The following is an 18,163-nucleotide window of genomic DNA, read 5'->3' as shown; positions in this document are numbered from 1 at the left end:
CCACAACGTCTCAGATCGCAGTGGCCACGTACAAGTCAGCACTCGCCAAGACTGACCACGCAGCGGTGCGTGAGATACCACACTTGGCCTTCAGCCTAGAAACAGGAGACACGCGTGGGAGGCTGCGTGGGGAGAGCTGGCAAGCGAAGACTATGTCCTATCAAGCCTGCAAATCTGCACGCTGCACATAAAGGCTCACAGCAGCCTCGCATAAGCCATTCACCCGTAGCCACCATATATCTAGTTACAACCCCCAGTAACACATCTGACTTGATCACCAGGCTTTTATCAGCATTCACAGAGACCAGAGAAGGTCAAGAGAGCCATCACCCAGGAACAGAGGACAAGCACAGTGAGCTCAATGGGAACTTGACAGGCCAAGAATGACTGCAGTCACAGAGGACCAAGGAGAGCTCGCTCATGTTGCCCTCTTTCTGAGGCTCTCAAAGACGACAAAACCTCTGACCTTTGATTAAACCACGCTACTCTCAGAAGAGGGGGCGGCTTAGGGGCTCAGGGACTCAATAAGAAACTATTTATCTCAAGGTCATGGGTTCATACCCTCTTCAAGTTCTTTTTTCTTAGTCAATTAAAACAGGGGACTCAATCTGCATTAAAAAACCTCTTACTAAGGGCACAGCCAGATACTGCCTCATGAAACAAGCAGATTAAGAAAGTACAGCCCCTTTGCTGTTCCTTGCAAGCCCCACAGGCAAGAACAGCAACTGTGCGAAAGCTCCCTGTGCAAAGTGAACACGAGCGGCTTTTGCACCCAGGGTAGCAAAGCAGAGGATGGGACTGCAGGTGAGCAGGCACGGCTGCCATAGCCAACCTCCAACATCAGGTTGGGCACATCCCCGTAAGGAGACTTCTGCTCATCCCCATACCACCGCTTTGAGAGGAGGTACGCTCAGCTGGTCACCACTGCCCAGATGGCTACTCCTCCTGTACCAGCTGGTGCTCAGAGGCCAAAACCCAACCACGAGTTGGTGGTCATGGTGGGGATAAGTAGCAAGACTAGAGATGTGCTTCTGCCTTTGCACGCACAGAGCAAACAGCATCCACAGGGCTCCAGCCCTTGCTGCCCAGGAGCCCAACCACTTTGGATTGGACATCTTCCAGCCCTCAACCCAGTGGTGACATTGGACAGGCCCTCCGATTTGCACTGAAGGAGCACAAACACTCGGGTGGACACTGAGGACCAGCTGAAGGGAGGAGACCCTCTGTCCTCCTCCTGCTGCAGGCCCAGCCCCAATGGTGACAGAAACGTGACAAACGCAGAGGTTGAGCAAATGGCGAGGACAGAGGACACCTTCCACTACGTCACCAGGCCCAGAACAACGCATGAATCAAGGTTAATGTGTATCTGAAACCAATTACTGATAGAAACCAAACTATCTAGGAACTCCAGCTGCTGCATTCAGGGTTCCTGGTAGTGAGCACAGACACAGCCAAAACCTGTTGCTGTTGCTTTTTAGCCTATAAAAAAGTCAAGATAAAAATGTCCTCCTGCATGCAGGGTGCACACACTCGCCTCTGTCGCCTTTAGTGGCTTCTCACCGAGAAAAAACAAGCCCCTTCAAATGCAGCTATTAGGTTTCATAAAATTTTTGCTAACTCGATGCTTTTCCTATATTTACCCTTTGGTCCAAAAGCAGAGAAAGGATTCAAGCACAAACTCCCTGTGCACCAGGATGGAGCTGCTGGCCCTGCCCGGGCCCTCCCATGCATTGTGGCCAGTGCAAGGGTAACGTGGCAAAACAGAGGGGTTTGGAAATAAACGGGAAGCAAGCAAGAGTTTTCTTCCATTCACTGAAGATGGTAATTATTTTGGAGAGGACCGCATATCCTTTTGGCTTTTAATTAGTGGCAAACCAAGTCAACTTTGGTTCATATGAGTGAGAAACTATTAGGGGCTATGGATCTGCAGCCAAGGAAAACAAATCTGTACCGGTCCTTCACCCCCAGAATAACTTCTGATTGTCAAGCACAGTTACCAGGGGAATGAATAGCTTCTCCTGCAAGCTCCTCACTCAATTAAACTAATGCAGACAAAAAGGCCAGGCAGCAGCAGCCGGCAGCACAAGGCGAGTCAGATGCACACGCTTGGCGCGCACGGAGCAACCGCAGCAGGTTCAGAGTGACAAGGGAAAGGAGGAACGGCCCAGAGCCTCCATCATCACAGAAGATACCCAAGGCTTCTCCTTGAGATGCTGAATGGCAAAAATTGGCAGGCTCTGTGCCCTGAGGAGACTTCAGGAAGCTTTAACTGAGAAGACAGAAGCACACCCCAGTATCCAGAGCTGTCACCCATATTTAACGGAGACTGATAAAGATCTGAGTGAGGAAACACCTAAGAAAAGTCCTTGATTTATTACTAATCCAGAACTATCCTCTCGCTGCCTCCCCCTCTACTCAGCAGCCTTGTAATTATAACTCTGCCTGAAAAATCAGGACAGCCATCAAGCCAGAACACAAAATAGAGGCCAGGAGAAACGAGTACAATCCTGGGCCCTTCCTGAGCAAGAAAGCCAAGCGTCTAAAGCATCCCAATCATCTTTCAAAGCACCAAGGAAAAAAAAAAAACATTAGATGCAGCAGGAGCTCATTTTTGTTCCCAGTTGCTCTTTGCAGACCAGCTGTTGGGGCACTAATGATCTATATGAAGAGGATCAATTCCTTTTTCTCTCCCCTTGTGCAGCTGAATTTCATTAAGAGGATGAATACGGGCCTTGGAGGCTACAGTGACATATACGGGCCTTCCTTACTCTCCCCTCCTCTATGGTGTGCTACAGCTTCATTTTCTCTTTGGAAAGTTAGCCAAATAGCCTTTTTTTCAGGGGAAAGGAAAGCTTCAGGAGGGTTCTGGCCCATGCAACACTGAGCAAACTTCTCCTGATGAAAAAGGCTGTGAGACATTCATTATCCAAGACCTCTGAATACTCTGTACAAGCAAAGTTATTGCAGTGGCATTCCCTGGTCCTCGGTGTGTTATCTCTGGCAGCTGGCTGGGGCTGCACTTCATGGTGGGATGGAGCAGCCAGGACATGAATCGCAAACTGCAGAGTCCAGAGACAACTCCAGAATGAACTGCTGCTTCAGCAACACACATCTATATAACCTGCTTGACCTCAAAGACATCATGGAGCTTGCAACTAAATGTTCACACCTGGGGAAAGAGAGGGAGGCAAGCAAAGGATTCAGGCCAGCCAGGAGCATCGTGCCTTCACACACCTCTGACAAGGATGCCAGCATGCGGACAAAGGCAGGCAGCAAGAAAAATCCACAGCTCCCTCCTTTCAATTGGATTTTAATGAAGTGTGAGTGTGCAAACATAGAGCTAAAGCCCATTCCCCCTCAAAAACCGAAGAAAGTTTTGTCTTTGATTTCAGTGGAAACACAGCCTGGCCCTTGCATAGCTGAAGGCAGCACAAGCCCCCATGGTCAGACCAGCCCAATGTAGCGGCAGCAGGTGCTCTGCAAAGTTGCACCCACACAGCCATGAACACGCCCCAGCTTAGACAGGCTCTTCCAGCAGGTGTTATTTGAATCCTGGGCATCTCTCTAGCAAAGTGCAATGATATTTAACTTCCTTGTGGGCTCAGGAGGCTGCCAAACATCTGTTGGGATTAGTTGGTTCATGTTTGTAAAGCGCATACAAATGCTATCGTAAGGAAGGGGCTGACCTATTTATGGATGCGAATGCTGGACCGAGACCCAAACCCACATACTGTATTTGCACATACGGCTGTATCTCCCCTGCCAGATTTTACTGTGTGAAGCTAGGATGGAGGCACGAGGTGTCAACTATAACTTACAGCCCACTTTTGGTCACTGGTAATTTAAGTGAGTCATACCGCTCCCCTCCTCCACTTTACCCCATCCAATTGCACAACTGAATTTTGTTAACACAGCCGGGCTAGTGCAGCTCTACCAGGAGCCCCCAAACACCACATGCATTGCCCTTTGCAGGAGAAACCCACCTTCCCTCAAGCCTCCATCCCACTCCCTGGAGCCCCACCAGGGCTGCAGATCACAGACTCTCAGCCCACGGATCTCCGGCAAGCTCCCAGAGGCCAAGCTGCAGAAGATCAGCCCACCCAAATTCCTCGTGGCAAGGGACTTTGCATCAAGTTTCACATTTCTCTTGGGTGCCCCTCCCTCCCACACAGGCCTCTTGTGAGTAAGGGCTGAGGAATGAGACAGCGAGCATGCACAACCCAGAAGCCACAGTGATAAACAGCCGTGAGGGAGATGAACTCCCCAGGAAGGACGGGGAAGAGCCCAAGTAGGTTTCAGATGGAACCGAGCACGTTTGTTAAAAGGATTATAGGTGGCAACTGCTTGTGATGGCAGGGCCACAGGAGCCATACGTTCCCGTGACTCAGAATTGCTTTGCACCAAGTTGCAAGTCCTAGACATATAGCTTTGCTCTGCCAGGAGCTACTGCTCCCCTTTCCTCCGCAGACACATTTCAATACTTATCAGGTCTCCATCTTAGTCACATTCTGCTAACACACACTTTTTACATCCTTTTCATCTTCCCTTATAATCAGTCTTTATACCCCCAAGTCAATCACTCTGCTCTTCTATCACCATTCTCTGCTTTACCTTGACTTCCCAGGGCAGGAGCTCCTCAGACCCAGACACTGCTCCATGGGCGCAGCCTGTGCTCTCTGCTCAGGTACACAGGACTTCAACACGCGGTTTGGCAGACTCCCTACTCTCCTTTGGGTAGCGTACAAGTGGCAGGCTCGGCCAAAAATGCTACAGGTCAAATTTAGAGAGACGGACAACACTAGAAAACGTTGCCTATGGGATATGGAAGCAAAAACAAAGAGAAGGATGAACAGGAGCCCAGGAGCATACCAACACAATACCCAGAATTACTCATGTCTTTCCTTAAATGGATAGGCCTTGTCTTGTTCTGGAGATCAAGAGCATCTGGAATTACTTCCATTACACATTACATGCAGAAAATATTCCCATCCTAGCAGGTGCATCTACCAAGACAGCTGGAACTAAACCAGATGATCCAATGTGGGACTGTCTGATAATATAAAGCTAACTTTGTACATCCAGTTCCACCCATGAAATTGGGCACACCCTTAATCAGGTATGAATCAAATCATCCGAGACATGAGAAATTTATCAAGAGCTGTGGCAAAAACATAAAGTTGCTTGTGCCTCACTGCGCTTCACTTTCAAGGGATGAGCAGCTGACACAGGCAGACAGCCGTCCTGAACAGAACAAAGCTGGAGCAGATCACTTTTGCTAGGACTTCTTGCACATGACGGCATGACCCAAGACCTAAAATACCACCTCAAGCATGCAAACGCATGCAGACCAGAGGCTTGGGCTACAGCATTCAGGGAACTCCAGCAGGCAGGGAACCCGAGTGGTGCGCATATGGGTATGACACTCCAGTGAGTGGCCTGACCCCAGACAAGGTGGGGCACTACCAGCACAGATGACCATTGTAACACACCAGAGCACGAGTCCTCTCTTTTTCACCCCAGGGTACATCACAGCAGGGCAATACACGAGGAGGTGCAAACACAAGGTGATGCCAACCCATCTGCCCTGCATCCTCAGAGGGATCTGATACCCACCTGTAAAAACAGTGACCACAAAACACTGCCATAAGTTGTGTGTGCAGTGAGGAGATGGGAGCTAACTTCATGCAGAATAACCTAGAAATGAACCCACCCTACAGGGATCTTTGTGTATAGTAAGGCAACAAGCTCTGCTCTCATAGCTCCTTCTCCCGCTCTACAATGCGGTCCTTAAAAACTTCTCCACCGACTTCCCCAGCCTCCACACACCCTGAGTTCACAGCTCTCCCACACAGCAGAGCAAAACACGCCATGCCAAGCCATGGAAGGAGGTGCACAGGCACTCTGTAAGCTGCCATCCTTTCACCCAGACACTTTGAGTACCTGGGTGGGCAGAGTGCCTTGGAAAGACACTCTCATTTACATTGTTTTAAGTTCACCTGCTGCTCTGGCCTCATTCCCAAATCTCATATGCAGAGGGAGACACTCAAAGAGGCATTACATGCCAAGAACGCCGCACTCATCCCCGCAGCAACGCAGAGGTCCAAGGCGTTATTCCTAACTTTCAAAATATTCTTGTGCCTCACAGTTTGTCACTTAACGCCACTGTTAGAGGCTTGCAACTTGTCTGCTTCGCTCACAGTATGATCTCCTGCACTGTACAAGGCTGAGTCTTCATTGCAGCGAGGCTACGGCCATTCTGCATGCTACAGCGCTGCTTCAGAAGAAAAGAAGCCAGACATCTCCCCAGATAACTTTAACCCTTTTGCCCATCGTTTCTGCCCCATCTGTCTGCCTTGGAAGCAAATTAGGATTCGGGTATAGGACAGTGCTTAAACACTCGCTTATCTTTAGGCACACAAGTAGCTGCAGAGAGTTCAGCTGGATTACTCATACACTTGAATTTCAGACTTACTATGCAGAAGGTTCACCAAGCGCTCCTTAAATGGCAAAGATGCAATGCCGTGTTTTCCAAGCTTGGCTCTGTGCATCCCAAGGAACCCGAGAAAGGAATGGATTCTCTGAATAAGCACCAAAGTGGAACTGTGCTAGGAAGTCATAACTCTCATTCTCCTGAAAAATAGCCTGCAGGATCAGAAGTGATGGAGAACCACCACAGCTTTAAAGGAAGCTTAAAGTACCCTGCAAAATGGCAGTCTTACTGTACACAGGAAAACAAGCCACTGAGGAAGCATCCAGAGGATGATGTGAAGTCTCCTTTACCCTTATTCTACTCCTTGAAATATGTTTTTATACATAAATACCAGCTAGACCTTAACCATTTTTGTGGCTCATTTCTGGACCTCCCCACCACCACTTTTCAGATTCAACAGCATTAAGCTGCCGCGGTTTCTAAATGCCAGAGGCAAAGACTAGCTTCCACACTAAGCTAGGCATTTCAATACCCACGCAAGATAAGTATGGGCCTTGCCGCCCAGTCAAGGATGATGATGATAATGCATAAGAGGCAGGTAAAAGCGGAAAAGATGGGGGAGTTGGACTGTAAAGATAGGCATAACTGCAATAAGCAGTTCAGAGTAATCTCCAGAGTTGGGTAGAAAGGATGCTAACTTCAGTCTGTAATTACAAACAATTCTTTTCAACCATTTCTATGTTTGATTATCAGTTATGACAGCAAAATAAAGAGAAAAACCCTGGTCTAACTGGCTTTTTTCTCCTGGATTTCAGTGTCAGGGATGACACAAGACTCCCAACCTCACTCCTCTCCAAGCCTCAGTGTTCCATCAGTAAAATGGCAAGAATAATTTTCCTTCATCTTGGGAAGGCACTGCAGAAACAGTCCCTCCAACTTGCAAAGCACTCCAATGAAAGAGCAAAGAGCACTCCAGAAAAGCACAAAAGGAAATTAATAATTCTGCATTCAGTCCCAAATTTGAACAGTATGTAGTAAATAAGGCTTGGGGCCACACATTGCTCAAAAAGAAAACAAACTGAATAGCTGCTCATTAAGCATCACCTTCCACTCTGGGCACAAAGAGTAGGTGCTCTGGCAGTTAAGTGGCTATATCATAATACCTGCTTGCAGGGGAGGCCAAATTAAGGTTTCATCAGTGACCTTCATTCTGGCATTTCATACCTTTGGAGCACTTGGACTTCACAACATGAACACCATTCTTTTAACCAATTTCACTGCTTGTAAATAACTACAGGACTGCCACATGGCTGCCGCAACCATTAGCTGTTTCTCTTGGGAAATCCAGATTAAAGGCTTGTCTTGGCCACAGTTAATAGCTTGAGGTATCTCTCAAGATTTGCCCAAACCCATGAAAAGCAAATCAAGTCTCTACCTCAAGCGATGAGGTATGTTAAATTCAAGCCATCTGATCTCCTTCAGGGCTGAGCTGAAACAGGAACACCACTGACACCCAGGCAAGCGAGGCAGAGGAGATGCAGCAGCTGGAGTTACAACCACTTATCAGCTGCTAATCCAATCACTCTCCAACCCAGTCACTGCGTGCAGCACACTGTCTGGGAGATTCCTTGTTTTCATTCAAGCTTGCCTCATTAAGTGGAGTAATTCAAGTCTGTTAAGGTGAGGTAATAAACTGCTGAAACAGAGAGAGCTCCTTAGGGTACATACATACACACAGCACATCGAAGATCCACATGCACGTTACTGAGATATAAACCACTGCAGCTGGGGTACAATGAACACAGCAACTGCAGCAGGACTGCCTGCAAGTCACCTGTGAATCACCCCAAGTTTCTCTTCCCAAAAAGAAGACCTCACCAACCTGAGTTTCATGCAGCCAGCCACACTGCTGCAAAAGCCTTAGAGGAGATATTTTAAATTTGCTCTGTTATACTTAACTAAAGTTTGGAGCTAGACTGCTTTTACCCCATTGTGCAGTGCATCCCTACCTACCCCGCTGGGCTCCACAGCCCCTTCCTTCAAGGTCTGCGGTGCAATCTGTCAGCCTCCTCCATCCACAACAAAGCAGCTGAGTCCTGGTTCCTCAGCAGCGTTAGGACCCCCAGCAGCGTTAGGACCCCCAGCAGCGTTAGGACCCCCAGCTGCACGGCCCTGGCAGAGGCTCTCCAGCTGGAGGAGAGAGCAGGAGCAGAAGGCAAAGAGGAGACGACTGCAGCTCCCCACAATGAGATCCATTGGCCTAATAAAGGGGGGACAGGTTACAAATTGATGTATAAACAAGACCTGACTGTGTAATTCAGAGCCAACAGGGTAGTTTACTGAATGTTAATTAAATCCTCAGTGCCTGTTACCAACTGTGGAGATCAACTTATTTTTAAATTAAATAAGCAATAAATGCTTAGATGAAGTTCTATTAAATTTCACCCAGTGAATGAAGTATGTGGGGCTTTTAATAGACATTAAACAAGATAGTTATGGCAAGTTAGTTGATATTTTATTACCTAAAGATAATGGCCATATTAAATCTCAACTAACTATTCCACTGGCAGCACAATCATCCGAGACTTGGCGGAAGTTTGCCTGCCTTGAAGCATCACTGGGCAGCAGTAGCAGGGGGAGGAAGGCAGCCAAGTGCTGAATGGCACCTACTTAAAGGATGCTCAAGTGCATAAACTCACTTAGGCACAAAACGGGATCCCTCCCAGCCACATCTGGAAACCCCAAAGAGGGCTGATGGGCTATCACACAGAAACAAGCTGGTGTAAACCAGAGACCCTCAAGCATCCCAACCCCGCCCCAAACCAAATAAAGCAATTTATGGGGTTACTGAGGAATCACTGTATTACAAGGTTCCCTTATGGCATCACGGGCCACAGAAAACATTCTCCCTAACAGCCTGCAATGCTCAAAAGCTGGTATCTTTTTCTAAGAAAAGGTTATCAACAGCCCACAACTCCACCGATGTTTGTTTTCCTTTCCTGAGCATATTGCAATAGCTTGGGAGTGCTTGAGTGACTCACACGTGTGTCACTGTCACCCACAGATCCCAACAACAGATACTGACAGTCTAAAATGACAGAGACTTGCTGACAGCAACTTAAAAATGATCATTTTCATGCCAGCTCTTGCGCTTGCTCAGAACGTGATCGAAACCAGCTCTTTGAGATGAAAGCAGAATCTCTACCGAGGTGTCTCTACCGGTAACCTTAATCACAACGATTAAGTGTGGGTAGCGGGTTTTTTTTTCAGGCCTGGATTGGAAACGTCGCGAGCCCTACCTGCCCTGCTGTGCTCAGAAGCAGGAGGAACGGAAAGAGCCGAACCCTGCACCCTGCTAACCCCCACTTCTTGGGCAGGCACAAGCTCTCAAAAAGCTTTTAAACTTTGTGGGGTTTTTCTGGTCTGTGGTTTTCGGTTTGATTTGTTGTTTTCTTTTCTCTGTTTGTTTCTATTTTTACAAAACAAAAAGCTCCCTAAATTAAAAAGAGGAAAACACAGAGCTCTTCAGACTTTACCGATGCTCTCCTCCAGCATCCCAATGCATGTGTGAAAGCCAACACCTTCTCTCCAATCCCTCCTCTGGAACCATTGTTCATAAAGTTACTTCAAGTCCTATATTTTCCTACATATAACCCACAGTCTTTAAAGGTATTGTTCCTTGTGACTCCGTCCCTCAGATAACCCACATCCTTAGATAAGCTATGGTTTCCGTCTCCTCCGCTCCTGCCCGCTTTTGAAGCGTGGCTACAGTTCCAGTAAGCTCTCTAGTTTTTAGCAGAATTACCCCGCTGTGAGAGCAAAGGGAGAGGATGAAGCTACCAGGGTAAGACAGCAGCTGCGGAGGACCGAAAGCAGGCAAGAGCATCGCTGTCTCGCTCACGCGTGCACATAGCAAACACACATGCTGAATCCCAGACTTCTGGCGGGTCACCTAGACTTGGTATTCATCTTGCTTCCCTGAAGGCTTCTCTCCATCGAAAAAATAACGTACCTAAAAAGCATAGATGTACCTAAAGGAAATGCATATTTCTTCGTCATCTCAATGCCATCTTTAAAACCTCTCCATGCATCCACTGGGACTTCCCCCCACCTGAAGGGATTACAAGAGCTACCACAGACTGCACCGGGAAGAGCATCGATGACCAGCCAGAGGTGAAACCCGGCATGCTCCGGGGCCAGCCGGAGCAGAGGGTGGGGGTGCTGCCCAGAGCCACGTCAGGGCCAGAAGAGTTTATTAGGAGAAAGGCAGAGCTGTGTAGGTCAGGCTTTCAGATGCTTCACAAGGAACAAAATGCCACCGAGGATGCATTGTTCGCACAACCATGAAGGAATAGAGAAACCACTGCGGGCACCCTGAGGGTATATGTTTCCACAGACGCACGGAAACTGTCTTCTTGCAAACAATTTGTCATCCACCCAAGCTACTGCTTTTCTCCAGCTACAGTCAGCAAGAGATGTTTCAGAGAAACCTGTGCCAAACAGTCTCTTCTTTCCAATCAGATGTTTACAAGAGCCATCACCATTAGGTGGTATAAATCTGAATGTACCTGACGTTCATACAACCATCCCATCTCCTTTCCATGCTTGGCTAAATTCTTGTCCTCAGCAACGTTCTGCATGATAAATGCCACCATTTAGTTACACGGAAAAGTACTTAGTTTTGTTAATTTTGAATTGGCCACTTTCACCTTGGCTTGCACTGGTACAAAGGCACAGAGATCCCTTTTCCACTGCACTCACTGTTTCTGCGACAACTTTCTTACATGTATCCTTTACAGAGGAGCAATCCCAAACTACTGGTCAAACTCCCTCAGGTTTTCCAGCTCCCCACCATTTTTACTATCCCTCTCCATAACTGCATACACCAGGCTTCACTGGTCATAAGGGAGTCAGTTAAGTTTTATAGTCAGGCATTATACAGACAAACACAAGCAGCGATTTTAACAAACAAGGCAACGGTCAGGCTTTGAAATTAAGTGAGTGGTGTCTCCGCTCTGACCATGAACTCCCCCACCGCAATTCGTACTACGAGTTATAATTAAAAATACATACTGATGATCATATTATATATTTAAAAGCACTCCAGCTCCACTGAGACTGTAGCTGACACTATTAGGTGCCTTGCAAAACTCATTAGTCCAGGCCTGGAGCTTCACCCCGAATATCCTAGAGAAACAAGGGATACACATCCAAATCTGCACTTTCATTATCTGAAAGCTTGAGTTACACTGCACCAGTTCCTGATTCTGGTAAGGCAGAGCCCATTATCTCTCACTAACACAGCACAGCTGAAGATGATATTCAGAGCAATGCAACTTGGAGATGTGATGTCCTCTGCGAGTTTCCATGAGACAAGGCATCTAAACTGCACAGGAACCTGGGATTTTCTGTACGTAACCATGACTGCCGGGATACGGGATCTGAAATCCACTCCTGGACCACCAGTCTAGAAGCAGTTTTTTGCTGGTTTGCCCTGGTTTCACAAGAGCACATCACAGACTATCATTCAACACTTCTACCCTCTAAACCTGGGTGACTGCTCATCCAAACGGTGACTAACAGAAGAGGACAGGACCCACAGAGCTGGAGCCCACACCGAGATGGGCACACTCACCAGCATCCTGCCCCGACACCTGGGCTGATCTCCAAGCATCCTCCAAAGGTGAAAATCTCACCTTGGTGTAACAGGAATTGGAGCTTCTCTCCCAGCTCGGTACCAGCCCCTCTGCCCAGCCAACCACACCGGGCCATCGGGACTTGCACAACGGAGACAGCTACGCAACGACAAAGCTGTAATCCTCACCGACCCAGGCACCGTGCACTGTGGAGACTGCGCAACAGCAATTCATAGCTGTTTGGGGCTGTACCTACAGAAGCTTCAATGAGACACAGTCTCAGCTGCATTTTCCTGGACGCATCCTCCGTTTTCACCCAGGAGTTTGCCCAAGCAGCACACAAGGGCCACATATCCCTGACTGGAACTTCTGGACAGCAGGACCGCTGGCAACACAGGACACGTGCACGGCCGACACGCCCACGGCCTCCACACAGTGCACACACTTTAGGGCTAACTTTTGGAAAGAGGGCATTAAAAATCACTCAAGTGCCCTCTCTGTACATAAGGAGCACATTTTCACAGTCCAACAGACTCACTGCACATTGCCTACCCGCTACCAGGCACCTCTCTCCAGCCAAGAGACCCCCAAAAAGTCTACAGTGACCTTCAGCAACCCACGCGCTCCTAACAGGCCCTCCAACCACGGGGCTGGGAAAAGAGCCTACAAGGACCAGAAGACATCTGATGGCAGGAGAGCCCCCAGCACCATAACTGATGAGGACTTTGCGCCACCACCGTCCTGGACCAGGTTCCCCCAACTTGGTAGCTTTTCCCAACAACAGCCAACACAAGCAGACTCAGGTGGGGGGGGGGGAACAAAAACCAAACCCTGAAGAAAACAATTAAAGGAAAACTATATATGAAACTCAACAATTAGAGGGCAGCAGGGCTGAAGGCCCCATTAGCAGCACCAGCATCCCGCTGGAGCTGCAGGCAGGATTAGACAGGGGTAGGAGCTCGCTGCCAGGTGGCCCTATGGCCACCACCCACACCGTCACCTGCTGACAGCCCATCCCGTAGGGAAAAACCCTCCAACAAAGGCTAAACAACTCAAAGAGGGGAATAAAAGAGCTAATAAATTGAGGACTGACAGGATGAAAGGTCATGGGGTGGGTGGGGGGAAACGGAGTAGGCCAACAGGCAGAGAGAAGTTTTCGATAGTAAATCTTTATCCTGAGATGGAAATATTTCCTGAGGAAAATCCCATATTCCAGAGCACTATTTAGCCTTGCCTGGGCCAGTCCTACTGCAGCAAGGGTGGGGATAACCAGAAAGTCCCTCGCATGCCCAAACTGCACTGCTACACAGCGAGCTGGGCTACACACAGGACTGCAACCAACATTTTCCAGCGTGAACGCAGCTGTGTTGTTCACACAGAGATGAAACACTGTGTCTTGTTCCCTGGCTCCATCTGTTCCCCTGCCTTCCTAATATCCCGTATCCGTAACTACTTGGTGATCCAGCACCTTCTGTATCACCCAGGTCCTAGACATCGAGGGACTCCCCACTCTCTCGGATCTTGCCCCAGAAATCATCCCTGGAAAGTATAAGCACAAACTCTACAGGTGAATGAGTCCCAGGAAGCAAAGAAATCCTCAAATCTAGAGTATTTCCAAAAACCTAACTCTTCCATGCGAAATCTTGCATTTCACATGGGTCAGAACCACTTTGTGCACAGGGGCCAAGGTGTTGTAGATGTGCAGGAAGACACATCAGCAAGCTTGATGGTTCTTGCAAGCTCTTAAAACTTTTGTGTAGCAATTGCCTATCAAGACAGAAAGACACCAAACAGGAACCCAACCCAAAAACCAAACAACTGGGCCAAAAAGCCAACTCATGCAGGCATAGAAAAACACCAAACAAAAAATAATAATCGAGACAAAGCAAGAGGATCCAACGCTCACTTGTTTCACCAACCGGGCCAAACTGCACCTCGAGGTACAGCAGCCAGAGCAATTATGGCATGAATTTCGCCATCAACACCTCCTACTCCGGAGTACTGCCTTCTCCCCAGCACAGCCCCAGGGCGTGGAGAGTGCTCCTGAACAATGGCAGGAGTAAGATTTGTCTGTTCAAAAGGGGAGGGCAAGAGAAGGGGGAGGAAAAAAAAATTATATTAAAAAAAAAAAAAAGCCCAGGGTGACGTAAGGCTGTGGGAAACTTTTACGTCCTTACCTGCTGGGGAAGGGTGGGCCTTCCCTGGCGTATAAAAGGCTGCCAGGGCTTTACTCAACTTGTTATTTACTACCGAGCCCCGGCCGAGGGGTCGGCCGGCGCAAGGTGCGGCGGCGGGGCAGCGCTGCAGCCGCCGCGGGGGCGGAGGCGGCCCCCGCCCGGGCCAGGTGCACCTGCGGCCGCCAGCACCGCGCCGCCGAGCCCCGGCCGCCCGGGCTGGGGTGGGGGGGGGGGGGAACGGGACCCCGGCCCGCGGGCAGCCCCCGCCCGCCGCGGAGCGGGGGGAGGCGTGCAGCCGGGCCGCTGAAGTACCGGGGAAGTTGCTCCCTGCCCCACACCCGAGAGCTGCCCACGGCCGAGCTCGCACCGCGCCGGGCCGGGCCGGGCCGGGCCGGGCCGTCCCCCCTCCGGCGGCCGCGGCGCCCCGGGCGGAGGGAGGAGCCATGCGCGGCCCCCCCCGGCCGGCCGGCAGCGCTCCCCGCCCCGACCGGGGGCTCCAGCTGTTGCACAGCTGCCTCGGCGGGCGAGGGTTGGGGGGGGGGTAGAGGAAGGGGGCAAGTTATTATCTGCAACAATACCTCGGGGGGAGGAGGCAGCGGAGGCGAGCGCGGCGGCGGCGGCGGCGGCGGGAGGAGGCGGCGGCGGGAGGCGGGGCCGGGGGCGGGGCCGGGGCCGCGGCCGGGGCCCGGGACCGCCCCGCCGCGCCCGCCCCTCGGCCCCGCCGCCGGCCCCTTCCGCCCGCCGGCCCCTTCCGCGCTCCGCGCCGCTGCCCCGTCGCGTCCCTCGGGCAGCCCCTCCCGCGCTCCCTGCCTCCGCACCCCCCCCCCTCCCCCCCATCCCCCCCCCCCCCCCCCTCCCTCCCTCCCTCCTCCTGCCAGCCCCTCCCGCGCCCCCCCGCATCCCCCCGGCCGCGGCGCTCCCGCCTCCTGCATCCCTCCCTCCGGCCCCTCCGCTCCCCCCCCCCCCCAGCCCCCCGCGACCCTTACCTCCCCTCGGGCGGAGGAAGCGGGGGGGGGGGGGCGGCAGCCCCGAGCTCGGCGGGACGCCCCCGAAACAAAAAGCGAAAGCGGCGGCCGCTGCCTCCCACCCCGCCGGGCTGCTGCGCTCTGCCCGGGGCTGACGTCAAGGGCCCAAATTCCTGCCTTTCCCTGCAGGCAGATTTGTCCATGTAAGGGCTGGGGCCGGGGCCGGGGCCGGGGCGGCCGCATGGCGGGAGGGGGCTGCGCTGCGCGCACGGCGGGGGGGGCGGCAGCTACCGGCACCTCGGGGAGGGGCGACGGGGCTGGAGGCAGCGCCGACCCCGCGAGCATCCCCCTCCTGCCCTGTAACCCGGGGGGGTTAGGCCCAGAAACGCGCACCGTGGCGCGCAGCGTTCGACTTTTCGCAAGAGGAGTTTTGTCCAGGGCTCCCTGTGATTTTGGGGGACGCTTTTCCAACCGCCTTCTCCTCAGTTCTGCCCCGAGCGGGGCGCATAAAAAAGGTGGGGGGGAGGGAAAAGGTGCTCAGAGCTACAAAGGAGCTGCCGGCGCAGAGATTCAAAACAAAACCTGTCGAGCATACTAAGGAGCGGGGGAAGGGAAACTGTTCTCTGATCGCTTTCTGTTGATTGTTTTGTGGCTATTTATAAGGACTGCAATTAAAATAATTCGGATTTTGAGTGTGATTGTTTTTATGATGGAATGTTACCCTTTAAGTAGCTGTTGGGTATCTGCATTTGCCCTGAAGAGAAGGAGAAGACAGAAGGGTTACATTGCATTCAGGCTGCGGAGGGGAGAGTTGCCAAGCCTTACTCATTTGGAAAGAGATTTCTGGATGAGTTTTTAAGCACTTTAAATATATTTCATTTTGACAGTAAAGGGCTCTGCTGTGCGCTTTCAGAAGATGTTTACAATCTTATCCCATTACCAGCTTTAATGTCTACAGTCACCGCTTGACAGCCCCAGGAGGGGAAGTTTGCACGTAAGGACCCAAAAAAGGACATTAAGTGCCTAAAAGACTTCAGAAGCTGGAGCACAGAGTTGTGAGCCAGCCTCCCTCCCCCTTCCCTGACCGCCAAAGTGTCTAAAACAAGCAAGCGTGCTCCCAGGTTGACCTGAGCGCTCTGGCAGATCAGACACCCCAGGAGATACCACCCCACCCTGACGGGCACCCCTTCCCCAGCAGGCCCCGCAGCCGGGGAAGCATGACATAGCCCAAATTCAGTCCTCAGTGCAAATCCCCCATCTGTGGTTGATTTGGTGTCCTACGCTGGCCCCCGGTACCAGGGGTGCTAAATTCCTCCCGAGGGATGGAGAGGGCTGCCGGGGCCAGATGCTATCTTAGAAGCACGGCAGCTAAAGCTGCGTGAGCCTGTCAGTCACAGCCACAGACGTTTTCTAAGCATTAGGACTGTGACTAGAAATACCCTAGCCTTGTCCTAGCTGCCTACCCTGTGTTTAAACCCTGCTGAGATCCAAAGCCAAAGCAGAATAGCGCATGAGTCACCAGGGCCCCGTGCCGTAGGTGTACCTAGAGTGCCGTAGAGTGCCGATAGCGCTCGGCGAACGTGGCCTGTTGTGAAAGACGCGGGCATGGCTGCTTTCTAAGGCACTGGTGGATCAGACCGTAGCACCAGCACAAGCTGAGCGGCCAAAGCCTTTGCCCGAGGCCCTGTAAAATGGGGTTCAGTTCCCTCCCTGGAGAACCTACAGTTCACGTGTCTCCTTCCAGCTGAGTGCTTGGACCAGCAGGCTGCAAGGTCGTGCTCCCTCATCGTCGAGCGCCGAGGACAACTCATGATGGTATTTTCTGCCGCAGGCAGCAGGCGATCATCACAAGGGACTTCCTGGCACTCGTGTCTGTCAACCTCAGCGTGGCGGGGCTTTCGACGGAGCCCGGATTTGTAATGCTCTGGAGAAGCAGATTTTCAGAGGGGTTGTTGTCTGGTTTTTTTCTTCTCTGTTCGGTCTCTCTTGCAAATCTGCAACAGCCCTTGTGTTGTGTCAACTGGTATCTAGGGGAAGCATCTGAAAACTAAAAGAAACTGTTTGGCCCAAGATGAGAGACAAGTGTTCTCCATTTAGTATTTCAGAGAAAACCAGTGGTCAGATATTTTCCTTGTCCCATATCCAACAATTATTGCTTCTTTATCCATCGAGCTTATGCAATTTTCCAGTCGTGTTAGCAGAAGAGAGAATACTTTGCACATCCGTAGCAGCCTCCTTTGAATGATCCCAAAAGTTTGAAGCTTTGAGCCTCCAGAGTGTGAGATAGTAACTACTACTACCTCCATTTTTCAGGTAGATGAACTGTGACTAATCCTCTGCAGCACAGCAGAAGTTTGATTTACAGCCCATTACCCTTGTAACGCGCTGACCAGAATGGTCACTGCCTTGTCAAGCACAGCGTGAATTTTCTATTTTTTCTCCATTTCCTATCATGACCAATATCATACACTTTGGAAATGAAAGTAGAAAATTCAAGGTGTTGAGCCTGGCTGTGAAAATCTGCTCTTTGCCTGGAAAGAATCAAAAATACTGGCAACATGCAATCATTCCTTCAGCAATATCTACCACACCCTGCACCATAGCAGCAAAATGAATTAAACAGCAAAAGACTGAAATGCCTGACATTGCATAGGGCCGCTCAGGAGGCAGTAATACAAGAGTCGGACTGGGCCAATATTAATTCAAGGAAATGAAGTTTTTTAGTGGTTAAGGTGCATGACGAGAAGCCTGGAAACCTGGCCTCGGTTCCTACTTTTCCTGTGTTGTACGACTTCAGACCAGTCGGTTCACCTCCCCATGTCTGGAGGAGCCCTTATAAACCCACAGCGCAAGGTTTAGTGCAGGGAATGACACACCATGACCTCCCATCGGACTGCATGCAACCCAGGTCTGTACAAAGTTTCCACAAGTCAGCAGGTGAAACCTTGCTTTTCA

General features: G+C 50.8%; 1 protein-coding gene across 2 annotated transcripts in view; it reads right to left on the bottom strand.

The window, feature by feature from the left end:
• Positions 1 to 15,634, bottom strand: part of LOC115347044 (LIM domain containing preferred translocation partner in lipoma) — a 353,563-nt gene extending 337,929 nt beyond the window's left edge. Inside the window, exon 1 of one of the 2 annotated variants that reach the window (XM_030027920.1) lies at positions 15,230 to 15,634. The gene's annotated coding sequence lies outside the window, so the exon portion shown is untranslated. Of the gene's footprint in view, positions 1 to 14,821; positions 14,880 to 15,229 lie in introns of those variants that run through there. The other variant, XM_030027918.1, reaches the window with a different exon arrangement.
• Between the last annotated feature and the right edge of the window lie 2,529 nt (positions 15,635 to 18,163).

The sequence above is a fragment of the Aquila chrysaetos genome, chromosome 10 (assembly GCF_900496995.4).
Source record: "Aquila chrysaetos chrysaetos chromosome 10, bAquChr1.4, whole genome shotgun sequence".
NCBI lineage: Eukaryota > Metazoa > Chordata > Aves > Accipitriformes > Accipitridae > Aquila > Aquila chrysaetos.
This window is presented reverse-complemented; position numbering and strand designations above follow the sequence as displayed.